Genomic DNA, 18861 nt, shown 5'->3' on the forward strand with positions numbered 1-18861 from the left:
ATTGTAAATTAATTATTATTTGGTAGTGAATTTTAATTAATTGATTAATTGGTAAGTAAATTAATTATTTTATTTTTAAGCTGTTGTGGGTTTATAGGGAAATAGGATGGGAATTAATTTACATATAATTAATTAGTTAATATGTGATTATTGTTATTGTTAATAATTTATTGTTAAGTAATTATTAATTCTTAATAAAAAAAAATTAATTGAAAAATTGATAATTAAATGTATGTGTAGCACATTGTGTGTTTATAGGGGAATAGGGTGGGAAGTAATTTAGGGCCCGATGTAGGTAATCCTCATTTACCGACTCTAAAATACCGAATTTTACCGATTTGGTATTCTAGATTCGGTAAATGAGATGTAGATAAAAAATCGGTAATTTTTACCGAATCGGTAGGAGTCTGTAATTACCGAATAGGTATTTACCGATTCGGTAATTGCCATTGATTCCTATGGGCCTTGAGATGTGCATGTACACTGGAATTTGTTATTTACCATGGAATAGTATTTCATGGTAAATAACGATTCGATAAGGGCCTGTGGCACTGATTACAGTGCCACCTACATCTTGATTTCCGAATCGGTAAATATACTGATTCTGTAAATAAAATGCCCCCTACATGCCAAATCCCAAATACCGGTCAGTAACGGCCGAAATCGGCCGTTACTGACCGGTAATTGGTGACCTACATCTGGCCCTATATGTTATTTAAGTAAATATTAATTACATTTTATAGGTATTTTAAAAAAATTATTTTGTTAAATATTCATAAATATGTTATTTTTTACAAAAATATATATATTTATCAGTATGTTAATTTAACCCCTACGCTATCCAACACTTTCCCTACTGTTGCACTCACTGGAGTGGGGATAGTAATTTTTACCCCTCCGCTATCCAACACTTTCCCTACTGTTGCACTCACTGGAGTGGGAATAGTAATTTTTACCCCTCCGCTATCCAACACTTTCCCTACTGTTGCACTCACTGGAGTGGGAATAGTAATTTTGACCCCTCCGCTATCCAACACTTTCCTTACAGTTACACTCACTGGAGTGGGAATAGTGATTTTCACCCCTCCGCTATCCAACACTTTCCCTACTGTTGCACTCACTGGAGTGGGAATAGTAATTTTTACCCCTACGCTATCCAACACTTTCTCTACTGTTGCACTCACTGGAGTGGGAATAGTAATTGTTACCCCTCCACTATCCAACACTTTCCCTACTGTTGCACTCACTGGAGTGGGAATAGTAACTTTTACCCCTACGCTATCCAACACTTTGAATACTGTTGCACTCACCTGAGTGTGAATAGTAATTTTTATCCCTACGCTATCCAACACTTTCCCTACTGTTGCACTCACTGGAGTGGGAATAGTAATTTATACCCTTACGCTATCCAACACTTTCCCTACTGTTGCACTCACTGGAGTGGGAATAGTAATTTTTACCCCTCCGCTATCCAACACTTTCCCTACTGTTGCACTCACTGGAGTGGGAATAGTAATTTTTACCCCTCCGCTATCCAACACTTTCCCTACTGTTGCACTCACTGGAGTGGGAATAGTAATTTTGACCCCTCCGCTATCCAACACTTTCCTTACAGTTACACTCACTGGAGTGGGAATAGTGATTTTCACCCCTCCGCTATCCAACACTTTCACTACTGTTGCACTCACTAGAGTGGGAATAGTAATTTTTACCCCTACGCTATCCAACACTTTCCCTACTGTTGCACTCACTGGAGTGGGAATAGTAATTTTTACCCCTACGCTATCCAACACTTTCTCTACTGTTGCACTCACTGGAGTCGGAATAGTAATTGTTACCCCTCCACTATCCAACACTTTCCCTACTGTTGCACTCACTGGAGTGGGAATAGTAACTTTTACCCCTACGCTATCCAACACTTTGAATACTGTTGCACTCACCTGAGTGTGAATAGTAATTTTTATCCCTACGCAATCCAACACTTTCCCTACTGTTGCACTCACTGGAGTGGGAATAGTAATTTATACCCTTACGCTATCCAACACTTTCCCTACTGTTGCACTCACTGGAGTGGGAATAGTAATTTTTACCCCTCCGCTATCCAACACTTTCCCTACTGTTGCACTCACTGGAGTGGGAATAGTAATTTTTACCCCTCGGCTATCCAACACTTTCCCTACATTTGCACTCACTGGAGTGGGAATAGTAATTTTGACCCCTCCGCTATCCAACACTTTCCTTACAGTTACACTCACTGGAGTGGGAATAGTGATTTTCACCCCTCCGCTATCCAACACTTTCACTACTGTTGCACTCACTAGAGTGGGAATAGTAATTTTTACCCCTACGCTATCCAATAATTTACCTACTGATGCACTAACTGGAGTGGAAATAATCATTTTTACCCCTCCGCTATCCAACATTTTCCCTACTGTTACACTCATGGGAATGGGAATAGTAATTTTTTTCCCTCCGCTATCCAACACTTTACCTACTGTTGCACTCACTGGAGTGTGAATAGTAGTTTTTACCCCTAAGCTATCCAACACTCTCCCTACTGTTGCACTCACTGGAGTGGGAATAGTAATTTTTACCCCTACGTTATCCAACACTTTTTCTACTGTTGCAGTCACTGGGTTTGGAATATTAATTTTATTTCTTCCGCTATCTAACATTTTTTGTATTATTTTAGCTAATGTACTGTATAATTAATTTAAAAAAGATTACATTTTTTTTATTGTTTACATTTGTTATATATACATTTTTTGTTGTTATTTATATTATTGTTTTATGTGTATAGATGTATTTATAATTTATAAAAAAAAACATTTATAAATGATTAAAATAAATATTAAAACATTAATAAGTAAGTAGATATATATTATATGTATATGTTTAATGTATTTTAAAATTATATATATTACTAACAATTCTTAAGCATTAAAAATATTTTTGTTTGTTTTAATTATATTTATTATTTACCTTGTTTTACATTATTTTTTTAACTTAAATAAAAAACGATATTTTTAATAACGATATTTTTGACATCTATATTTTTGTCCAATATTTTTGTACTTACTTTAATGTAGATAGGATGTCGATATTCTTGTCCTCAATATTTTGGCTGCAATATTTTTGTAGGTCGATATTTTGACCTTTGATATTTAGTCAGTGATCCAACCCTACAGATAGATATAGATAGATAAACTTGAAAAGATAGATACATTGATAGATAGAATGATAGATTTGCAAATATAGATGGAATTAAAAAAGAATGATACTGTTGCAAAGATAAATGTTGCATAGATAGAGGGACAGTAGATAGATAGGTTGATAGATAGGTAGATACATACATAGAAGGATAGGTAGACAGACGGGTTGAGCGGCGCACTGAGGTTGATAGTTAGGATTGCAAAGACAGACAGCACAGCACAGATACAATTAGTAATGTAATAATAAAATACCTGTATAAGCACAGCAAACAAGTGCACTGAAAGCAAGCTAGAAAGACCTTAAAGACCTACTAAGTTGGTTTACAAGCATAGCGGAAGTCCTCAATTAAAATACATACAGGAGTGCAGTTATAAAGGCATCTCATTGTGTACATTCTAAAAACTGAATTACGTTATAAAGAATAGATTAAAATGGACACCAACTAGTATACTGTGATATAGCAGCAAACAGGTAAACAAAGGCAGCTCCAGAAGGAATTTACAACATCATTTGCAGCCGGCATGCTGTATTGAGTGGTGGGCGGAGGCAAAATGTGAATGGCTTTATTTGTGTTGACATTTTTATTAAGAACATTTTAGATAAAGCACAAATGCAGATACATATGCAGAGGTTAAAGTGAAACATAGCATAAATGAGGAAATGAGTCATAAAATATAACAAAGGAGGCATAAAACACCAAATCCTCTAGAATTCATAGGGCAACAATAAGGATAAAAAGAAAAGAGAGAAAAGAAAAAGAAACTAATGAAAAAGAAATTTTAGGAGAAAGAGAGAGAGAAAAGAAGCCCCAGAGTAAAAAAAATAATTGTGAAGTGAAATGGAAGTAAGAAAAATGAGCGTGGGATAGAGGAATAAAAGAGAGTGAGCATGGTACGAAGAAGGTGGAATTAAGAAGGAAAAGCAGCCGTAGAAGAAGAAGGAGTAGAGACCGAGTGGTTTCTAGAATGGGGACCAAACTTGGAGAAAAATGGAAGCTTGATCCTGCAAATTATAAATTATACGTTCGTAAGAAGCTGTTTGTACCATTGCCACCAACCACTCCTCCTGAGAAGGAGATAATGAAGACTTCCAATGACGCAATATACACATTTTTGCCGTGGCTAGGGCAGTATGTAGGAGACGAGTCTGTGGTTTAGTAAACTTTGGAAGACCACGAAAGTCATGTAAGATTATATTTGCCGAGATAAAGGGCAAAGGCAATGACAGAATGAGCCAAAGTCTTTCGTACAAAAAGCCAAAATGATCTAGTACGAGGGCACTCACAGATAATATGCGTTATATCACAACCGGAAGCAGAACATCTCCAACACAAAGAATGCGAAAGTAACTTAGCATGATGTAATTTAACCGGGGACCAGTGCCATTCATGGAGAATTTTAAAAATACAGAATTTAAGGTGAGCTTTCGAACACCCTTATGTAATCCTTCCAAAATGAGATCCCACTGAGTATCTGAGCATATCACAGATAGGCGTGATTGCCATTTCGATTGAAGAGCTTTTGAAAGGGGTTGCGAAAAATAGAGGATGTAAGAAAGTCTTATAAAGACCAGAAGTGACACCCTTAAAAGTTCCCCATAAATTCAGATAGGATAAAATAGGAGAAGCGGACAACAGCTCGGGTGGGGAACCTAGATGTTTTGTGATAGCTTGTTGAAGATGGGAATATTTACAGGATTGTGTGGGTGGTAGATGGAATTCCTCACTGAATTGGGGAAAGGATTTAAAATTGTCACCATGGAACAGTTGTTCCATGGAATGAATACCTGCTTCCTGCAACAGAGGCCAGGACACAGTGTGACCTCGAACTCGAATAGCCGAGTTAGACCATATAGGAGCATTAAAATGAAGCCGCGAGTCAGATTTAAGGATACGATGACTTCTTTGCCAAGACTTATACATAGCAGATAATATAGGATTTTTGGGGTCAAGAGAACTGGAACCCTTGACATAAAGAAGGGACAAACCAGGGCCAGAAGCCAATAAATGGCGTTCAAGTGGAACCCATTGAGGGATGTCTTTAGACTTAGGTAAAAAGAAAGAAAGATGGGAAAGATGAAGGGCAAGGGAATAGTGCTCGATAGAGGGGAGACCCAAACCTCCCTGCAATTGGTGGGATTTTCATTTGGCTAAGGTGAGACGCGGTTTAGCTGTATCCCATATAAAAAATGCAATTTATGAATCAATGGACCGAAGAGTAGCCAAAGGAATAGTCAAAGGGAGCATACCCAGAACATAAAGAAAACGTGGTAGGATGACCATCTTAATCGCCTGAACCCGTCCCCAAAGGGTTAAACCCAGGGCCTTCCATTTATCGAAATCTCTTTGCATTTGCGCAATTAAAGGAGTTAAATTGTCCATGACAACATTATCCAATCCCCTGTTGAGGATTATCCTTAAGTATTTAAGCCGAGAAGGTTGCCAATGAAATGGAAAACCAGAGATTGCATCCTTTGTAGTACCAATGGAAATAGGTAAGGCTTCGCTCTTATCCCAGTTTCTCTTGTAGCCAGAGAAAGAAGAAAAATCATCAATGACACGGAGGGGAGCAGGGAGAGAGCGTGGAAGATCAGTGATTGTGAGAAGAATATCATCCGCATATAAATACATTTTTGAGTGACCAATTGGAAGAGGAACGCCCACCACAGCAACCGATTGACGAATTGCAGCAGCCAGAGGCTCCATAGCCAAAAGGAAAAGAAGAGGGGAGAGTGGACAACCTTGACGGGTACCCCTCTGGGTAGGAAATGAGGTAGAGAGAAAACCTCCACAGTTAACTTGAGCAGATGGGATATCATAAAGTAGTCGCACTATAGCTATGAACTGATCTCCTAATCCAAATCTTTGCATTATGGTAAAAAGGTATTCCCATTTGATGCGTTCAAATTCTTTTTTAGCTTTTTAGCATCCAAAGAAAGAAGTAGGGCATCATCGGCAAGATGCTTAGCTGACTATAGGGCATGGGAGAGAGTACGTAAGTGGTTTCGAGAGGAACGACCAGGAACAAAACCTACTTGGGAGTTATGGATTAAAGAAGGTAAAACCTTGCGGAGTTGTGATGCGAGAATGCTAGCAAGAATCTTAACATCAGAATTTAAAAGAGATATAGGACGATAACTACCACACAATAGAGGATCCTTGCCAGGTTTTGGCAAGACCGCTATGATGGCTTTGTTAGAGATAGAACCAAGAGAAGACTCCTCCATGGCTTCCCCAAAGGCAGCATGAAGAGTATCAGTCATGCTCTGACCAGTCCATTTAAAAAATTCAGGAGGAAAACCATCATCCCCCGGAGCTTTATGGCACGGCAAGGCAGATATAGCTGAGGAGATTTCATCCATCGTGGTAGGTCCTTTAAGTAGAGCTCTTCCATCATCGGAGAGTCGTGGAAGATGTACTGCATCTAGAAATTTAGACATCGCTAGCGTGTCTACCTGAGTGTTTGGGGAGTAGAGAGATCTATAAAATGAGGCAAACTCCTCAACTATCTCTTGTGGTCGAGTAAGGATATCACCACCACTTGATTTGATTGCTGGAATCGCCATAGCGGCCTCTCTTTGACGCAGCTGCGCAGCCAATAACCGACCAGCTTTCTCCCCTTGTTCATAGTGACGACCTTTCATCTTTTGTAAGGCATATTCCGCCTTAGAAGTGAAAAGTGTATTGAGGGACATGCGCGCCTGTTCCAATAACTTTCGGTTTTGGAGAGTTGGTTTTGAAATATATAATTGAGAGAGTCGGCGAATATCCTTTTCCAGATCAATTTGCTTGGCAGCGTTCTTTTTATTATAAAGAGAAGCGTCCCGCATAAGTTGACCTCTGATGGTTGCCTTAGCATCTGCCCAGACCATTCTTTTAGAGGAAACCGAATCTTCATTATTGAGAAGATAATCACGTAAGTGGGACTGCAAAAGAAGTTTACCCGCTGGCGTTTTATATTTGTTGATATTCAAACTCCACGATTTGCGCCCCGGACTCATAAGACCCAAATCTAGAGACACAAGAACAGGGGAGTGATCAGATATAGCTGCTTCTAAAATCTTGGAATCAGTAACCAATCGGACTGAATGTTGCGAAAGAAGAAAGTAGTCAAGGCATGAAAACGTACCGTGAGTAGAAGAAAAAAACGTGTATTCTTTATCCTGCGGGTGACTTAGTCTCCAGTGTTCAACAAGACCAGTGTCAGCAAGAATGTCACAGAAGATGGCTCTGTCCGAAGCGTTGATAGTGTCAATGCAACCTGTTCTGTCAAGAGCAGGATCCGGTGCCAAATTCCAATCACCACCAATGAGAAATTGAGAAGCATTTATTTCCTTAAGAAGACGATTAAGACGAAGGAAGAATTGTTTTTTGGGACCCAGTGGAACGTAAACAGAACCCAGACAAATAAAAGAGTTCCCAATTTTCAATTTGACAAATACATATCGACCATCTGGATCAGTCCATGTCTTAATAATTGTAAACAGAAGTGATTTCCGAAACAGGATGGCCACCCCACACTTACGAACAGGGTTAGGATTGGTGGGATCAGGCTTCGAAACACTGCTATGAATGACTTTACCAACCCAATCCCTGCTAAGCTTACTAGATTCAACATCGTCCAAATGGGTTTCCTGTAGTAAGGCGATATCTACATGTTTAGAATGCAAGTAAGAAAGAACTTTCTTGCGCTTGATATAGTGGGTGAGCCCATGAACATTCCAGGAAATCACAGATAGTGGATGAATAGAAGACATGACAATAGGATTGAACAAGAAGATAATAAGGAAAAGAAGAAAAGAAAATAAAGAAAGAAAAGGAGTAGAAGAAAGTTGTTACTTTGGATGAGAGGGGAAAGGAGAAGAGAAAAAGTAAAAGAAAAGGAAAGGAAAGGAAAGGAAAAAAGAATTAAAAACGCAGAGTGAAAACTGGAACAGACAAAGCAAATAGAAATAGAAAGAAAAAGTATTAAAGCTAGAGAGGAGAGAAAAAGAGAAAGAAAGAAAAAGAAACCTAAACTGTTAACTACGGGTCTGGGTGCACCTACAGCAACGCCAAGGGAGGTCAGACCCCTTTCAAGCAAAGAAGAATAGGGGTCTGGGAGAGTACCTGTTAATACGAAATATTATGAAATGCATTTAGAACATATTTGCAACAACTAAAGTTGGAAAACATACAATACTTTCATGGAACATAGTCAATATTGTATAAAAATTATTAGAACATGCTAAGAGAATCATATAATAAGAGAAGAATATGAGGAGAAAGAAATGAAAACAAGGAAAGTGAAATAAGAAATATAAGAAGTGTGAGAAGTGAAGTAAAAGAAATATGAAAGTTAAATAAGATGAAGAAAGAGGTCCGGTACTATGATAAGGAGGGGTAAAAATGCATATGAATAGAAGCATAAAGAACAGCAGAACTTATTAGAAACAATATATATGAAACTGTTCAAAGCGGGTTGGAGGAAATAAATAATGTCAAATTTAACAACAAGCATAGCGTCATAGGGAAAGGAATGCATCGGAAAAGTATTGCCATGTATAAGATAACTCAACACAAAGAGGTGCTACAAGGGATTTATTTTTAGATCATTCGGTCTTAGTTCTGAGTTGTACTATAGTAACATTCAACAGTATCCACTGGATAACAATATTTCTTTAAATGGATAAACGAATCAGTGGAAGGTTGGAAGAAAGAGCAGAGCAGGGGGGTTTTTATGTTTGAAAAAATCTTTACTGAAAACAAATTATGGGAGATAAATGTACAAATTAATGATAGCAACAGATCATGAACAAAGATTAAAAACAATTTATCTATAGTTCATGACAAAACACATCAGCTCCTATTTAGTAAACAAAACATAACCCAAAATGGTAAATTAAATGTGGTTACGAATATGTGTTGTAAAACAACATTAGTGGAGTTGATGGAGTGTCGACGTTTCGGTCTTGGTTGCAGATGTCAAAAAGACCATCATCAGGACGAGGGTGTTTCAATTGCTGAAGGAGAGACTCCCTTAGGGTGTAAAGCGGTGTATCTCCTTTAGTTGGCTGTCCCAGAATTTTCTAATATTGCATCCATAAAATTCTTGCAGAGAAATGCTAACCGCGTCAATCAGTGAGTTAAGACAACGATCGCATGACACGCTCTAAGTTCAGTGTAATCTCTTTCAATTAATGAAGAAAAATAACGTCTCAATCGGTTGCTGAGGTACAGGTTTGACACATCAAAGGTGTTGGTGATTTCTATAAAGGTTCCGGTTTGAAGGGACAGCGTCTCCTTCCTCCGTGAGACAACGTATCGTGGCTCAGTAGTCAATCAGGGAAATGAAAACAAGGAAAGTGAAATAAGAAATATAAGAAGTGTGAGAAGTGAAGTAAAAGAAATATGAAAGTTAAATAAGATGAAGAAAGAGGTCCGGTACTATGATAAGGAGGGGTAAAAATGCATATGAATAGAAGCATAAAGAACAGCAGAACTTATTAGAAACAATATATATGAAACTGTTGAAAGCGGGTTGGAGGAAATAAATAATGTCAAATTTAACAACAAGCATAGCGTCATAGGGAAAAGAATGCATCGGAAAAGTATTGCCATGTATAAGATAACAGCTGTGAAGGAAACCTGCGATCAGGTAAAGACTCTAAGGAGGCCAAATGGCTAACGCAAAATATAAAAGATCAAGAAGGTGTAAGCCACAATACAAAAACAGAGAACAAAAGTGATCATACTACAAAAAAGAACACAACGTTAATATAAAACCTGGGTGTGATTAATAGGATGAGAAGAAGAGAAGACATAGTAAATGAAAGGAACAAAACACGGAAAGGGAACAGACCAACAATGTCATAGAAAAGGAGGGAAAGAGATAATAGGTAGAAGAAAAGGAGGGAAAACTACAAAGTCATACAACAGAAGAGAAACAAAAGAAAATGATCAAAGACAATTTAAACATAGAAAACAATGAAACAAAGTGACATCATATAAAACCAGAGAAAGTAAAAAATGAAACATTTAGCAATAAGAGCAATAACAATAACAACACCGTAGCTAGGGGAATGAGCATGGGAAAAATAAAGGTCTCCTGTGAAATGGATAATGGCCTTATAACGTATAATAAGCAAAGCCTGAAAATGATGAAATAACCACAAAACTGAAAATCACATAGTAGCAGTAAATATATAGAAGAGCAACAGGGCATAGAACACTATATAGAACATTAATGAAAAAAAACCTTATTATACCATGCAATAAAATCTCAATGTATAAAGCGAGCAACAAAAGCATTGTGGACAGTAAACTCTACTATAAGCTTATATAAGGAGAAAAGTAATAAAGCATTAAAGCATTAAAAGAATTCAGTCAGCATCAGATGGCGTCTTAAGAGGCGATCTAGACTTGTCTCTTTGCTGCGTGTTAGTGTGAGAAGAGACAGAGCGTAGAGCCGGATCCTTGTCATCCTAAGAGCGAGGCAGGCGAGTAAGATCTCTGCCACCTTGTCTAGAGTCAGGAGATGTATATAAATGGGACGTTGATGGATTCGTAGATGAGGGCTTGGATTGAGAAGATTGGGCATTGGAAGGAGACTGAGTTTCCATATCATCAGACCTGATACTATTCAGAAACTGCTGTAGAAGTACAGGATCGTAAAAGTCTTTGGACTCTCCATTCCTAGTAATACGAAAACGTGCAGGTTCAAATAATCCATATTTGATGTCCATTTGACACCCCCGCGCCGCACGGCCACCAGCTGCTGCGTGCGCCTCCCCGCCTATCTGCCTCGCTGCCCCGGCTGCCGCCGCATGACCACGCCCCCTACCTTCGAGCGGCGTGGTCCGTGGCCGCCTGACCTGCCCCTGCTGTCTTTGTTGCATTTGTACTGTGTTTAAGTATTTAGTATTGCCTGGTTTCCTGTAATTGTTTGTTCTTTCTGCATTGCCTGTAGTTTTTTAGCCCCCTTCGTCCTCCCTCCCCGCTCCCCGCTTCCCGCCACCGCCGCTAATCCCGCCCCTTTTTTCCTTCTGTACCCTCCCCGCTCCCGCCTCCCAGCTGCTCCGCCCCCCGCGCACTTGGCCATATATGGCGACCGTGCGACGCAGGTGAGTGTGACCTAGTTCTAGGACACTGTCAGACTCCACGCTGCAGGATACGGTCATTGCACATATATGTCCTCCTCCCGACCTCACCAACACGCTGGCACTAACAACACAGCGTGTTCGTGGGATAGGGCGAGGGATAAAAAAGGAATAGCACAAGGAGGGGACGGAAGGGGACAGCAGGGAAGGGATAGCTGAAAGACAAGAAAACAAGCATACAGGTTATTATTGGTCACAGGGAAAACCAACTCTCTTGCATTCTCTCTAAGTGTAGTAAAGGCTTCACCTTTCCAGAAGAAATGCACTCCACCTCCTCCCTTTATCGGAATGTGAACAAACTGCACAGCTAGTCCCTATGGAATATAAACACCTGTTACTCTCAGATAACCCAGAGAATAAATGTTCAATACTTGCTAAAGGATTCGTACATACCACGCCTTGTGAATAGGTCAGTGCTCAAATTAAACGTGTATAGTTCCACCAATATTCGTGAATAAATCAAATAGTTCAACCTCTTAGAATACAGTTCTTCTTCAGAAATGTACAAAGATAAACCTTAATGGATACGGCAAGACGTAGCTTCCTACTACAGTCTTCCGCTCTCACTTCAACAATCAAAGTGTCCTCACTGAAGAACGCTCCAAATACGGCAAGGTGTAGGAATCCCCCCACTACCTTCCGCTTTGGCAATTACCCCTGTAGACACTAGTGCCTTTCTTCGTAGCGGCAGTGTGCAGAAGGCTTGCCCCGCAATGCACTCCGCTCTCCTGTATCTTAACACCAACAATCCTTAACAGAACACTTCCGTTTATCTCTTGTCCTTACAGAGGAAGTTTTCAATACATTTTTAACAATGCGTTAAAGGGCACGCACTGCTGAACAACTCACAGTACTGTTGCCACTTCGTCACTGTCCGTTCCTCCTCTTTGAACCTTGCTCTCCTTCCCGCCACGGTATGTGGCCGCCAACAGGAACGCCAGGAGGAAAAAACAACCAGAAGCACAATCCGCGCTTTACTCGGTAAACTCCGAGTTAAATCCAAATGACTGAGCGCGTTTCTTTTCCACTCGCGCAAACAGCGGAATGAAAGGGGTCAAAACCTCTCGCTGTAGATTACAGGGAGAGGACAGATAACAGCACACAACGTAGGAACCCAGAAGTACTGCAAACATCAAAATCACGAACAGTGTCTGAAGGGCTCACCCCGCCTTTATAGGGCCACGCCCCCCTTCAGGGACTTCTGGGAGTTGTAGTCCCTATAGTTCAGGTAGGCGCCATGACCGATCCTGACAGTATGTCCCCGTCCCTAGCGCCTTCTAGGGCCAGGCTTAGCAGGGAACCTCCTGTGGAAAGAACGCACCGCCGCTGGAGCATGCACATCCGAACTGAGCTCCCAGGAATCATCCTCCGCGGTATATCCCTTCCATGACACCAGGTATTTAAGGACGCCTCTGCTCCACTTGGAGTCCCTAATGCTCCTCACCTCGTATTCCATTCCCCCGTCACAAAAGACCGGTGGAGGGGCCGCTCTGCGAGAGGTAAGCGCAGGCTTCAGCAACTGTACATGAAACACTGGGTGTATGCGCAAAGATCCTGGCAATTTCAATTTGTATGTTACAGGATTCACCTGTTTCATGATGGGATAAGGGCCGATGAACCTTGGATGGAATACACTGCGTAACTTAAACTTAATATTCTTTGTGGACAACCAGACTTTATCGCCCACTACATACTGACGGCTCTCTATACTACGGCGATCCTCCCACTTCTTGTACACCTCCTTTGCCTTGTTCAAATGCACCTGCACCCCCTTGTGTACCTTCCTCAACAGCAAGACCCTTTCTTTAACAGAAGGCTGGTCGTGGAGATCAGCGGGAATGTCAACCGGTAAGGTGTTAGCATCAAAACCGTAATTAGCTTTGAAGGGTGACATCCCCGTTGAACTATGCCAAGCATTGTTATAGGCTAGTTCCGCCATCCACAAAAGTTCTACCCAGGATTCATGAGCTTCTTTAGAGAAGCATCTCAAGTATTTCTTTAGGGTCTGGTTCAGACGTTCTGTCTGCCCATCTGTTTGGGGGTGGAAGCTGGTGGACAGATTAGACTCAATATTCAAGGCGCGACACCACATGCGCCAGAACCTTGCAATGAACTGCGGTCCTCTATCTGACACAATCACCCTAGGAATACCATGCAACCGGACAACATTGCTGGCTAACAGTTGGGCCGTCTGACTGGCATTTGGAAGGGTTTTACAGGGAATAAAATGCCCCATTTTAGTGAGGCTATCTACCACTACCAAAACGGCTGAAAATCCCTTATCCAACGGAAGACCAGACACAAAATCCAGACTGATTTGCTGCCAAGGTTGACTGGGTGTAGGCATGGGTATCAGTTTCCCCGCTTTCTTAGTGGTTATTCCCTTGGCTCTAGCACAAACATCACAACGGGTCACCCACAGCGTAACATCCTTAATCAGGTTAGCCCACCAGAAATGCCTTTGAATGGTTTCGAGGGTTTTACGTATACCAGGATGTCCCACAAGCTCTCCCTCATTACACCAGCAAAAAGCCTTCTTCTGCAAGGGAATTGAGGGCAGGAACAGCTTTTCCTGAAAGAAGGGCAACCCGTCTCTCACCTTCCTCTCCACTACGCCTTGAGCCCATGACCTCCACCCTCCAGGATACTGATGACTTCTCACGTCATCCAAAAAGGTCTCTGCTCTCACCACACATAAGACTTTCCCTGTAGGTATGATGGCCTGCTTCTCTTCCACACTTTCCACTGGCATGGTTTGTCTAGATAAGGCGTCAGCCTTTCTATTTTCAGACCCCGGGCGGAAAGTGACTACAAAGTTGTACTCTGCAAAAAAGAGCATCCATCTCATTTGCCTTTGTGTTAAATGTCTGGCAGATGACATAAATTGCAAGTTTCTATGGTCAGTGTATACTGTGATGGTATGACGGGCCCCCCATAGATATTGCCTCCATTCTTGAAAAGCCCTCTTTATAGACAGTAGTTCTTTTTCTGCTATCGTATAATTGAGTTCAGCCGAACTCAATTTCTTTGACAGAAAGGCCACTGGGTGCAATTGCCCTGTACCTACATCTCTCTGCAACAACACCGCCCCGATAGCTTCATCCGAAGCATCAGCCTCTACCACAAAGGGGTGTTCCAGATTGGGATGAGACAGTACCGGAGCAGTAGTGAATGAAGTCTTAAGGGTTTGAAATGCATCCCCTGCTGCAGATGTCCACTCAAAAGGCACTCCCTTCCTCAAAAGCCTTGTAATAGGCACAGCCAGTAATGAAAAATGCAAAATAAAGCGACGATAATAATTCGCGAAACCCAAAAAACTCTGGACCTCTCTCACATTTTTCGGAACAGGCCAGTTTCGCACTGCCTCCACCTTGCGCTCCGACATTTGCAACCCCAAAGGACTAATCATCACACCCAGGAATTCTACACTGTACACTCCAAACTCGCATTTACTGAGTTTCACAAAGAGACTATGTTCTCTCAGCTTGGCCAGGACCTTACATACATGCTCCACATGACTGTCTTCCTTCATTGAGTATACCAAAATATCATCGATGTAGACAACTACGAACAAATCGATAAACTCCTTCAGAACGTCATTGATCCGGAACTGAAAAGCCGCAGGGGCATTACACAGCCCAAATGGCATGACCAGATATTCGTAAAGGCCATACCGCGTCTTGAAGGCCGTCTTCCACTCATCCCCCTCACGAACCCTGACCAAGTGATAGGCACCTCGCAAGTCCAAGCGAGTATAGATCATAGCCTCCCTCACTTGATCAATCAATACGGTAATGAGGGGGAGAGGGTATCGGTTGCGGATGGTGTTCTTATTCAAGACGCGGTAGTCCACACACGCCCTCAAATCACCATTGGCTTTTGCTATAAAGAAAAGGGGAGAGGCTGCAGGGGACCGTGAAGGTCTTATAAAGCCTATGCTCTCGTAATTATCGATGTACTCCTTTAAGTGAGCGGTTTCGGGGACCAACAAAGCATATACTCGACATGTAGGAATCACTGCCCCATCAACCAAATCAATGCGACAGTCATATGCTCTGTGTGGAGGTAACTTCTCCGCTCTGCTCTCACTAAAGACATCCTGAAAGGCTTCGTAGTGTTTCGGAAGCTCCACCTCCTTTTCAGCGGCGGTAGCCACCATAAATTGCAAGGCTAATACTGCTACTGGGGAAGACACATAAGGCACTAGATGTTCCTTGCAAAATGCTGAAGAGAAATGCACTGTGCGTGATTTCCAGTCGATGGAAGGGTTATGGAACGTAAACCACGGCATCCCCAGTATAATCTCGTATTGCGGAGCATCGATTATATTCAGCTCCATCTTTTCTACATGTCTGCCTTCGGACACCTCAATAGACAATTCCACTTCTGCGGTTTTCTCAGTTATGAGACCTGATTTAATGGGTTGCCCATCGACCGCCAAAACCTCCTCTGGACTGCCTCTGGGTACTCTAGGTATCAACAAACGAGCCACCAACCCATCATCTATAAAGTTACCTGTGGCCCCTGAGTCCAGCATAACCATTACTTGATGGGATTTTTGCTCACACTCCAATGTCATAGCTAGCACCAGGTGGGATTCCGTTTCCCCTATCCCTGAGGAAGACAAAGATGTAAGTTTCCAGTCAGGTGTCTCTTCCTCCCTAGGCGAGGATACCAACCCTGCTTCAAGTTCTCTAGCTGTATTGGACACCGCCACCCGTTGGTTTTTGTTCCAAGTATTCGGAGTCTTGGGCTTAGAAGGGCACTCTCGGACATAATGTCCTTTCTTCCCGCAATACATACAAAGGCCTTGTACTCTTCTGCTTTCTCTTTCAGTTTTGGACAAAGGGGGTCTAATAGCTCCTATTTCCATAGGTTCTACCCCAGCTTCTGCGGTACCCATAGCCCTAGGAGGGAAACTTACATTACGGGTATAACCTCTGTCCCATTTTCTCCGATCCCCACTCCGCTCAGTCAACCTCCCATCCAACCTCAATACCAAGTTCACCATATCTACACAGGTAGTGGGTTGAGGGTCTATGTGTGCCACGGCGTCCTTCAATTCATCCTTCAAACCCTGATAAAATAAGGACATCCTTTTGCCCTCTGGCCATTCTGTTTCAGCTATTAACCGATTAAACGTGGTTAGGTAGGTTATTAGATCACTCCTCCCCTGACGCAGGGATAGTAACTCTTTGTCAGCGCTGAAATTAGTGGCCCTTCTGTCAAAGACTTTTTCAAATTCCTCTCTGAACGCAGTCCAGTTGGACAACATGGCATCGTCACGTTTTACCAAAGGGACTGCCCAATTTGCTGCATCCCCCACCAAATAAGATATAGCATACGCAACCCTAGAGTGATTCGTAGGGAAGGAGGCTGGTTTACAAGAGAAGTGAAGCATGATCTGAGTCATGAATGCTTGCGTTTTGCGTGGATCCCCCCCATAACGTTCTGGGGTGGCTAACGGAATAGGTGGAGGGACTGTAACCTGAATTTGGGAGGGGCCGGAAGAAAAAGGATTCTTTGATAACTGCTCAACCCTATCCTTAAGAGCTACCGCCTCAGCTTTAGACGAAGCCAATTCTTGTTGGACCAAAACCAGAGCCCTTAACACATCATCCAAAGTGGCCATATGTGCTCCGATCGTACCAGGCAGTATGCAATTCGTGGGTTCGTGATTCTGTCAGACTCCACGCTGCAGGATACGGTCGTTGCACATATATGTCCTCCTCCCGACCTCACCAACACGCTGGCACTAACAACACAGCGTGTTCGTGGGATAGGGCGAGGGATAAAAAAGGAATAGCACAAGGAGGGGACGGAAGGGGACAGCAGGGAAGCGATAGCTGAAAGACAAGAAAACAAGCATACAGGTTATTATTGGTCACAGGGGAAACCAACTCTCTTGCATTCTCTCTAAGTGTAGTAAAGGCTTCACCTTTCCAGAAGAAATGCACTCCACCTCCTCCTTTTATCAGAATGTGAACAAACTGCACAGCTAGTCCCTATGGAATATAAACACCTGTTACTCTCAGATAACCCAGAGAATAAATGTTCAATACTCGCTAAAGGATTTGTACATACCCCGCCTTGTGAATAGGTCAGTGCTCAAATTAAACGTGTATAGTTCCACCAATATTCGTGAATAAATCAAATAGTTCAACCTCTTAGAATACAGTTCTTCCTTCAGAAATGTACAAAGATAAACCTTAATGGATACGGCAAGACGTAGCTTCCTACTACAGTCTTCCGCTCTCACTTCAACAATCAAAGTGTCCTCACTGAAGAACGCTCCAAATACGGCAAGGTGTAGGAATCCCCCCACTACCTTCCGCTTTGGCAATTACCCCTGTAGACACTAGTGCTTTTCTTCGTAGCGGCAGTGTGCAGAAGGCTTGCCCCGCAATGCACTCCGCTCTCCTGTATCTTAACACCAACAATCCTTAACAGAACACTTCCGTTTATCTCTTGTCCTTACAGAGGAAGTTTTCAATACATTTTTAACAATGCGTTAAAGGGCACGCACTGCTGAACAACTCACAGTACTGTTGCCACTTCGTCACTGTCCGTTCCTCCTCTTTGAACCTTGCTCTCCTTCCCGCCACGGTATGTGGCCGCCAACAGGAACGCCAGGAGGAAAAAACAACCAGAAGCACAATCCGCGCTTTACTCAGTAAACTCCGAGTTAAATCCAAATGACTGAGCGCGTTTCTTTTCCACTCGCGCAAACAGCGGAATGAAAGGGGTCAAAACCTCTCGCTGTAGATTACAGGGAGAGGACAGATAACAGCACACAACGTAGGAACCCAGAAGTACTGCAAACATCAAAATCACGAACAGTGTCTGAAGGGCTCACCCCGCCTTTATAGGCCACGCCCCCCTTCAGGGACTTCTGGGAGTTGTAGTCCCTATAGTTCAGGTAGGCGCCATGACCGATCCTGACAGACACCCCCGCGCCGCACGGCCACCAGCTGCTGCGTGCGCCTCCCCGCCTATCTGCCTCGCTGCCCCGGCTGCCGCCGCGTGACCACGCCCCCTGCCTTCGAGCGGCGTGGTCCGTGGCCGCCTGACCTGCCCCTGCTGTCTTTGTTGCATTTGTACTGTGTTTAAGTATTTAATATTGCCTGGTTTCCTGTAATTGTTTGTTCTTTCTGCATTGCCTGTAGTTTTTTATCCCCCTTCGTCCTCCCTCCCCGCTCCCCGCTTCCCGCCACCGCCGCTAACCCCGCCCCTTTTTTCCTTCTGTACCCTCCCCGCTCCCGCCTCCCAGCTGCTCCGCCCCCCGAAAGCGCAGCGGTCACGCGCAGCGGGCGCGCCGATTGTGCGCCGAAGGCGCGCCAAAGGTAAGCCCGTCCGCGCCTGGACCGCGCCCAGTGCCAGGACCCCTGGCCCACGAGGACCTCGGCCGACCCGCCTGACGTACACCGCCGCCACCCTCATCGCACTCAACACCGGCCGAATCCCAGGATGCTACCGAGCCACCCCACGACGCACCCACGGACCCTTCAGCTG

At 42.9% G+C, this 18861-nt stretch overlaps 1 protein-coding gene across 1 annotated transcript in view; it reads left to right on the top strand.

Annotated features, from left to right (window-relative positions):
• LOC147709798 (uncharacterized) overlaps window positions 1-18861 on the top strand; it is a 102753-nt gene that overhangs the window by 72354 nt on the left and 11538 nt on the right. The window lies entirely within an intron of this gene.

Source organism: Lissotriton vulgaris, chromosome 6, assembly GCF_964263255.1.
Source record: "Lissotriton vulgaris chromosome 6, aLisVul1.2, whole genome shotgun sequence".
In the NCBI taxonomy this organism is placed as follows: Eukaryota; Metazoa; Chordata; class Amphibia; order Caudata; family Salamandridae; genus Lissotriton; species Lissotriton vulgaris.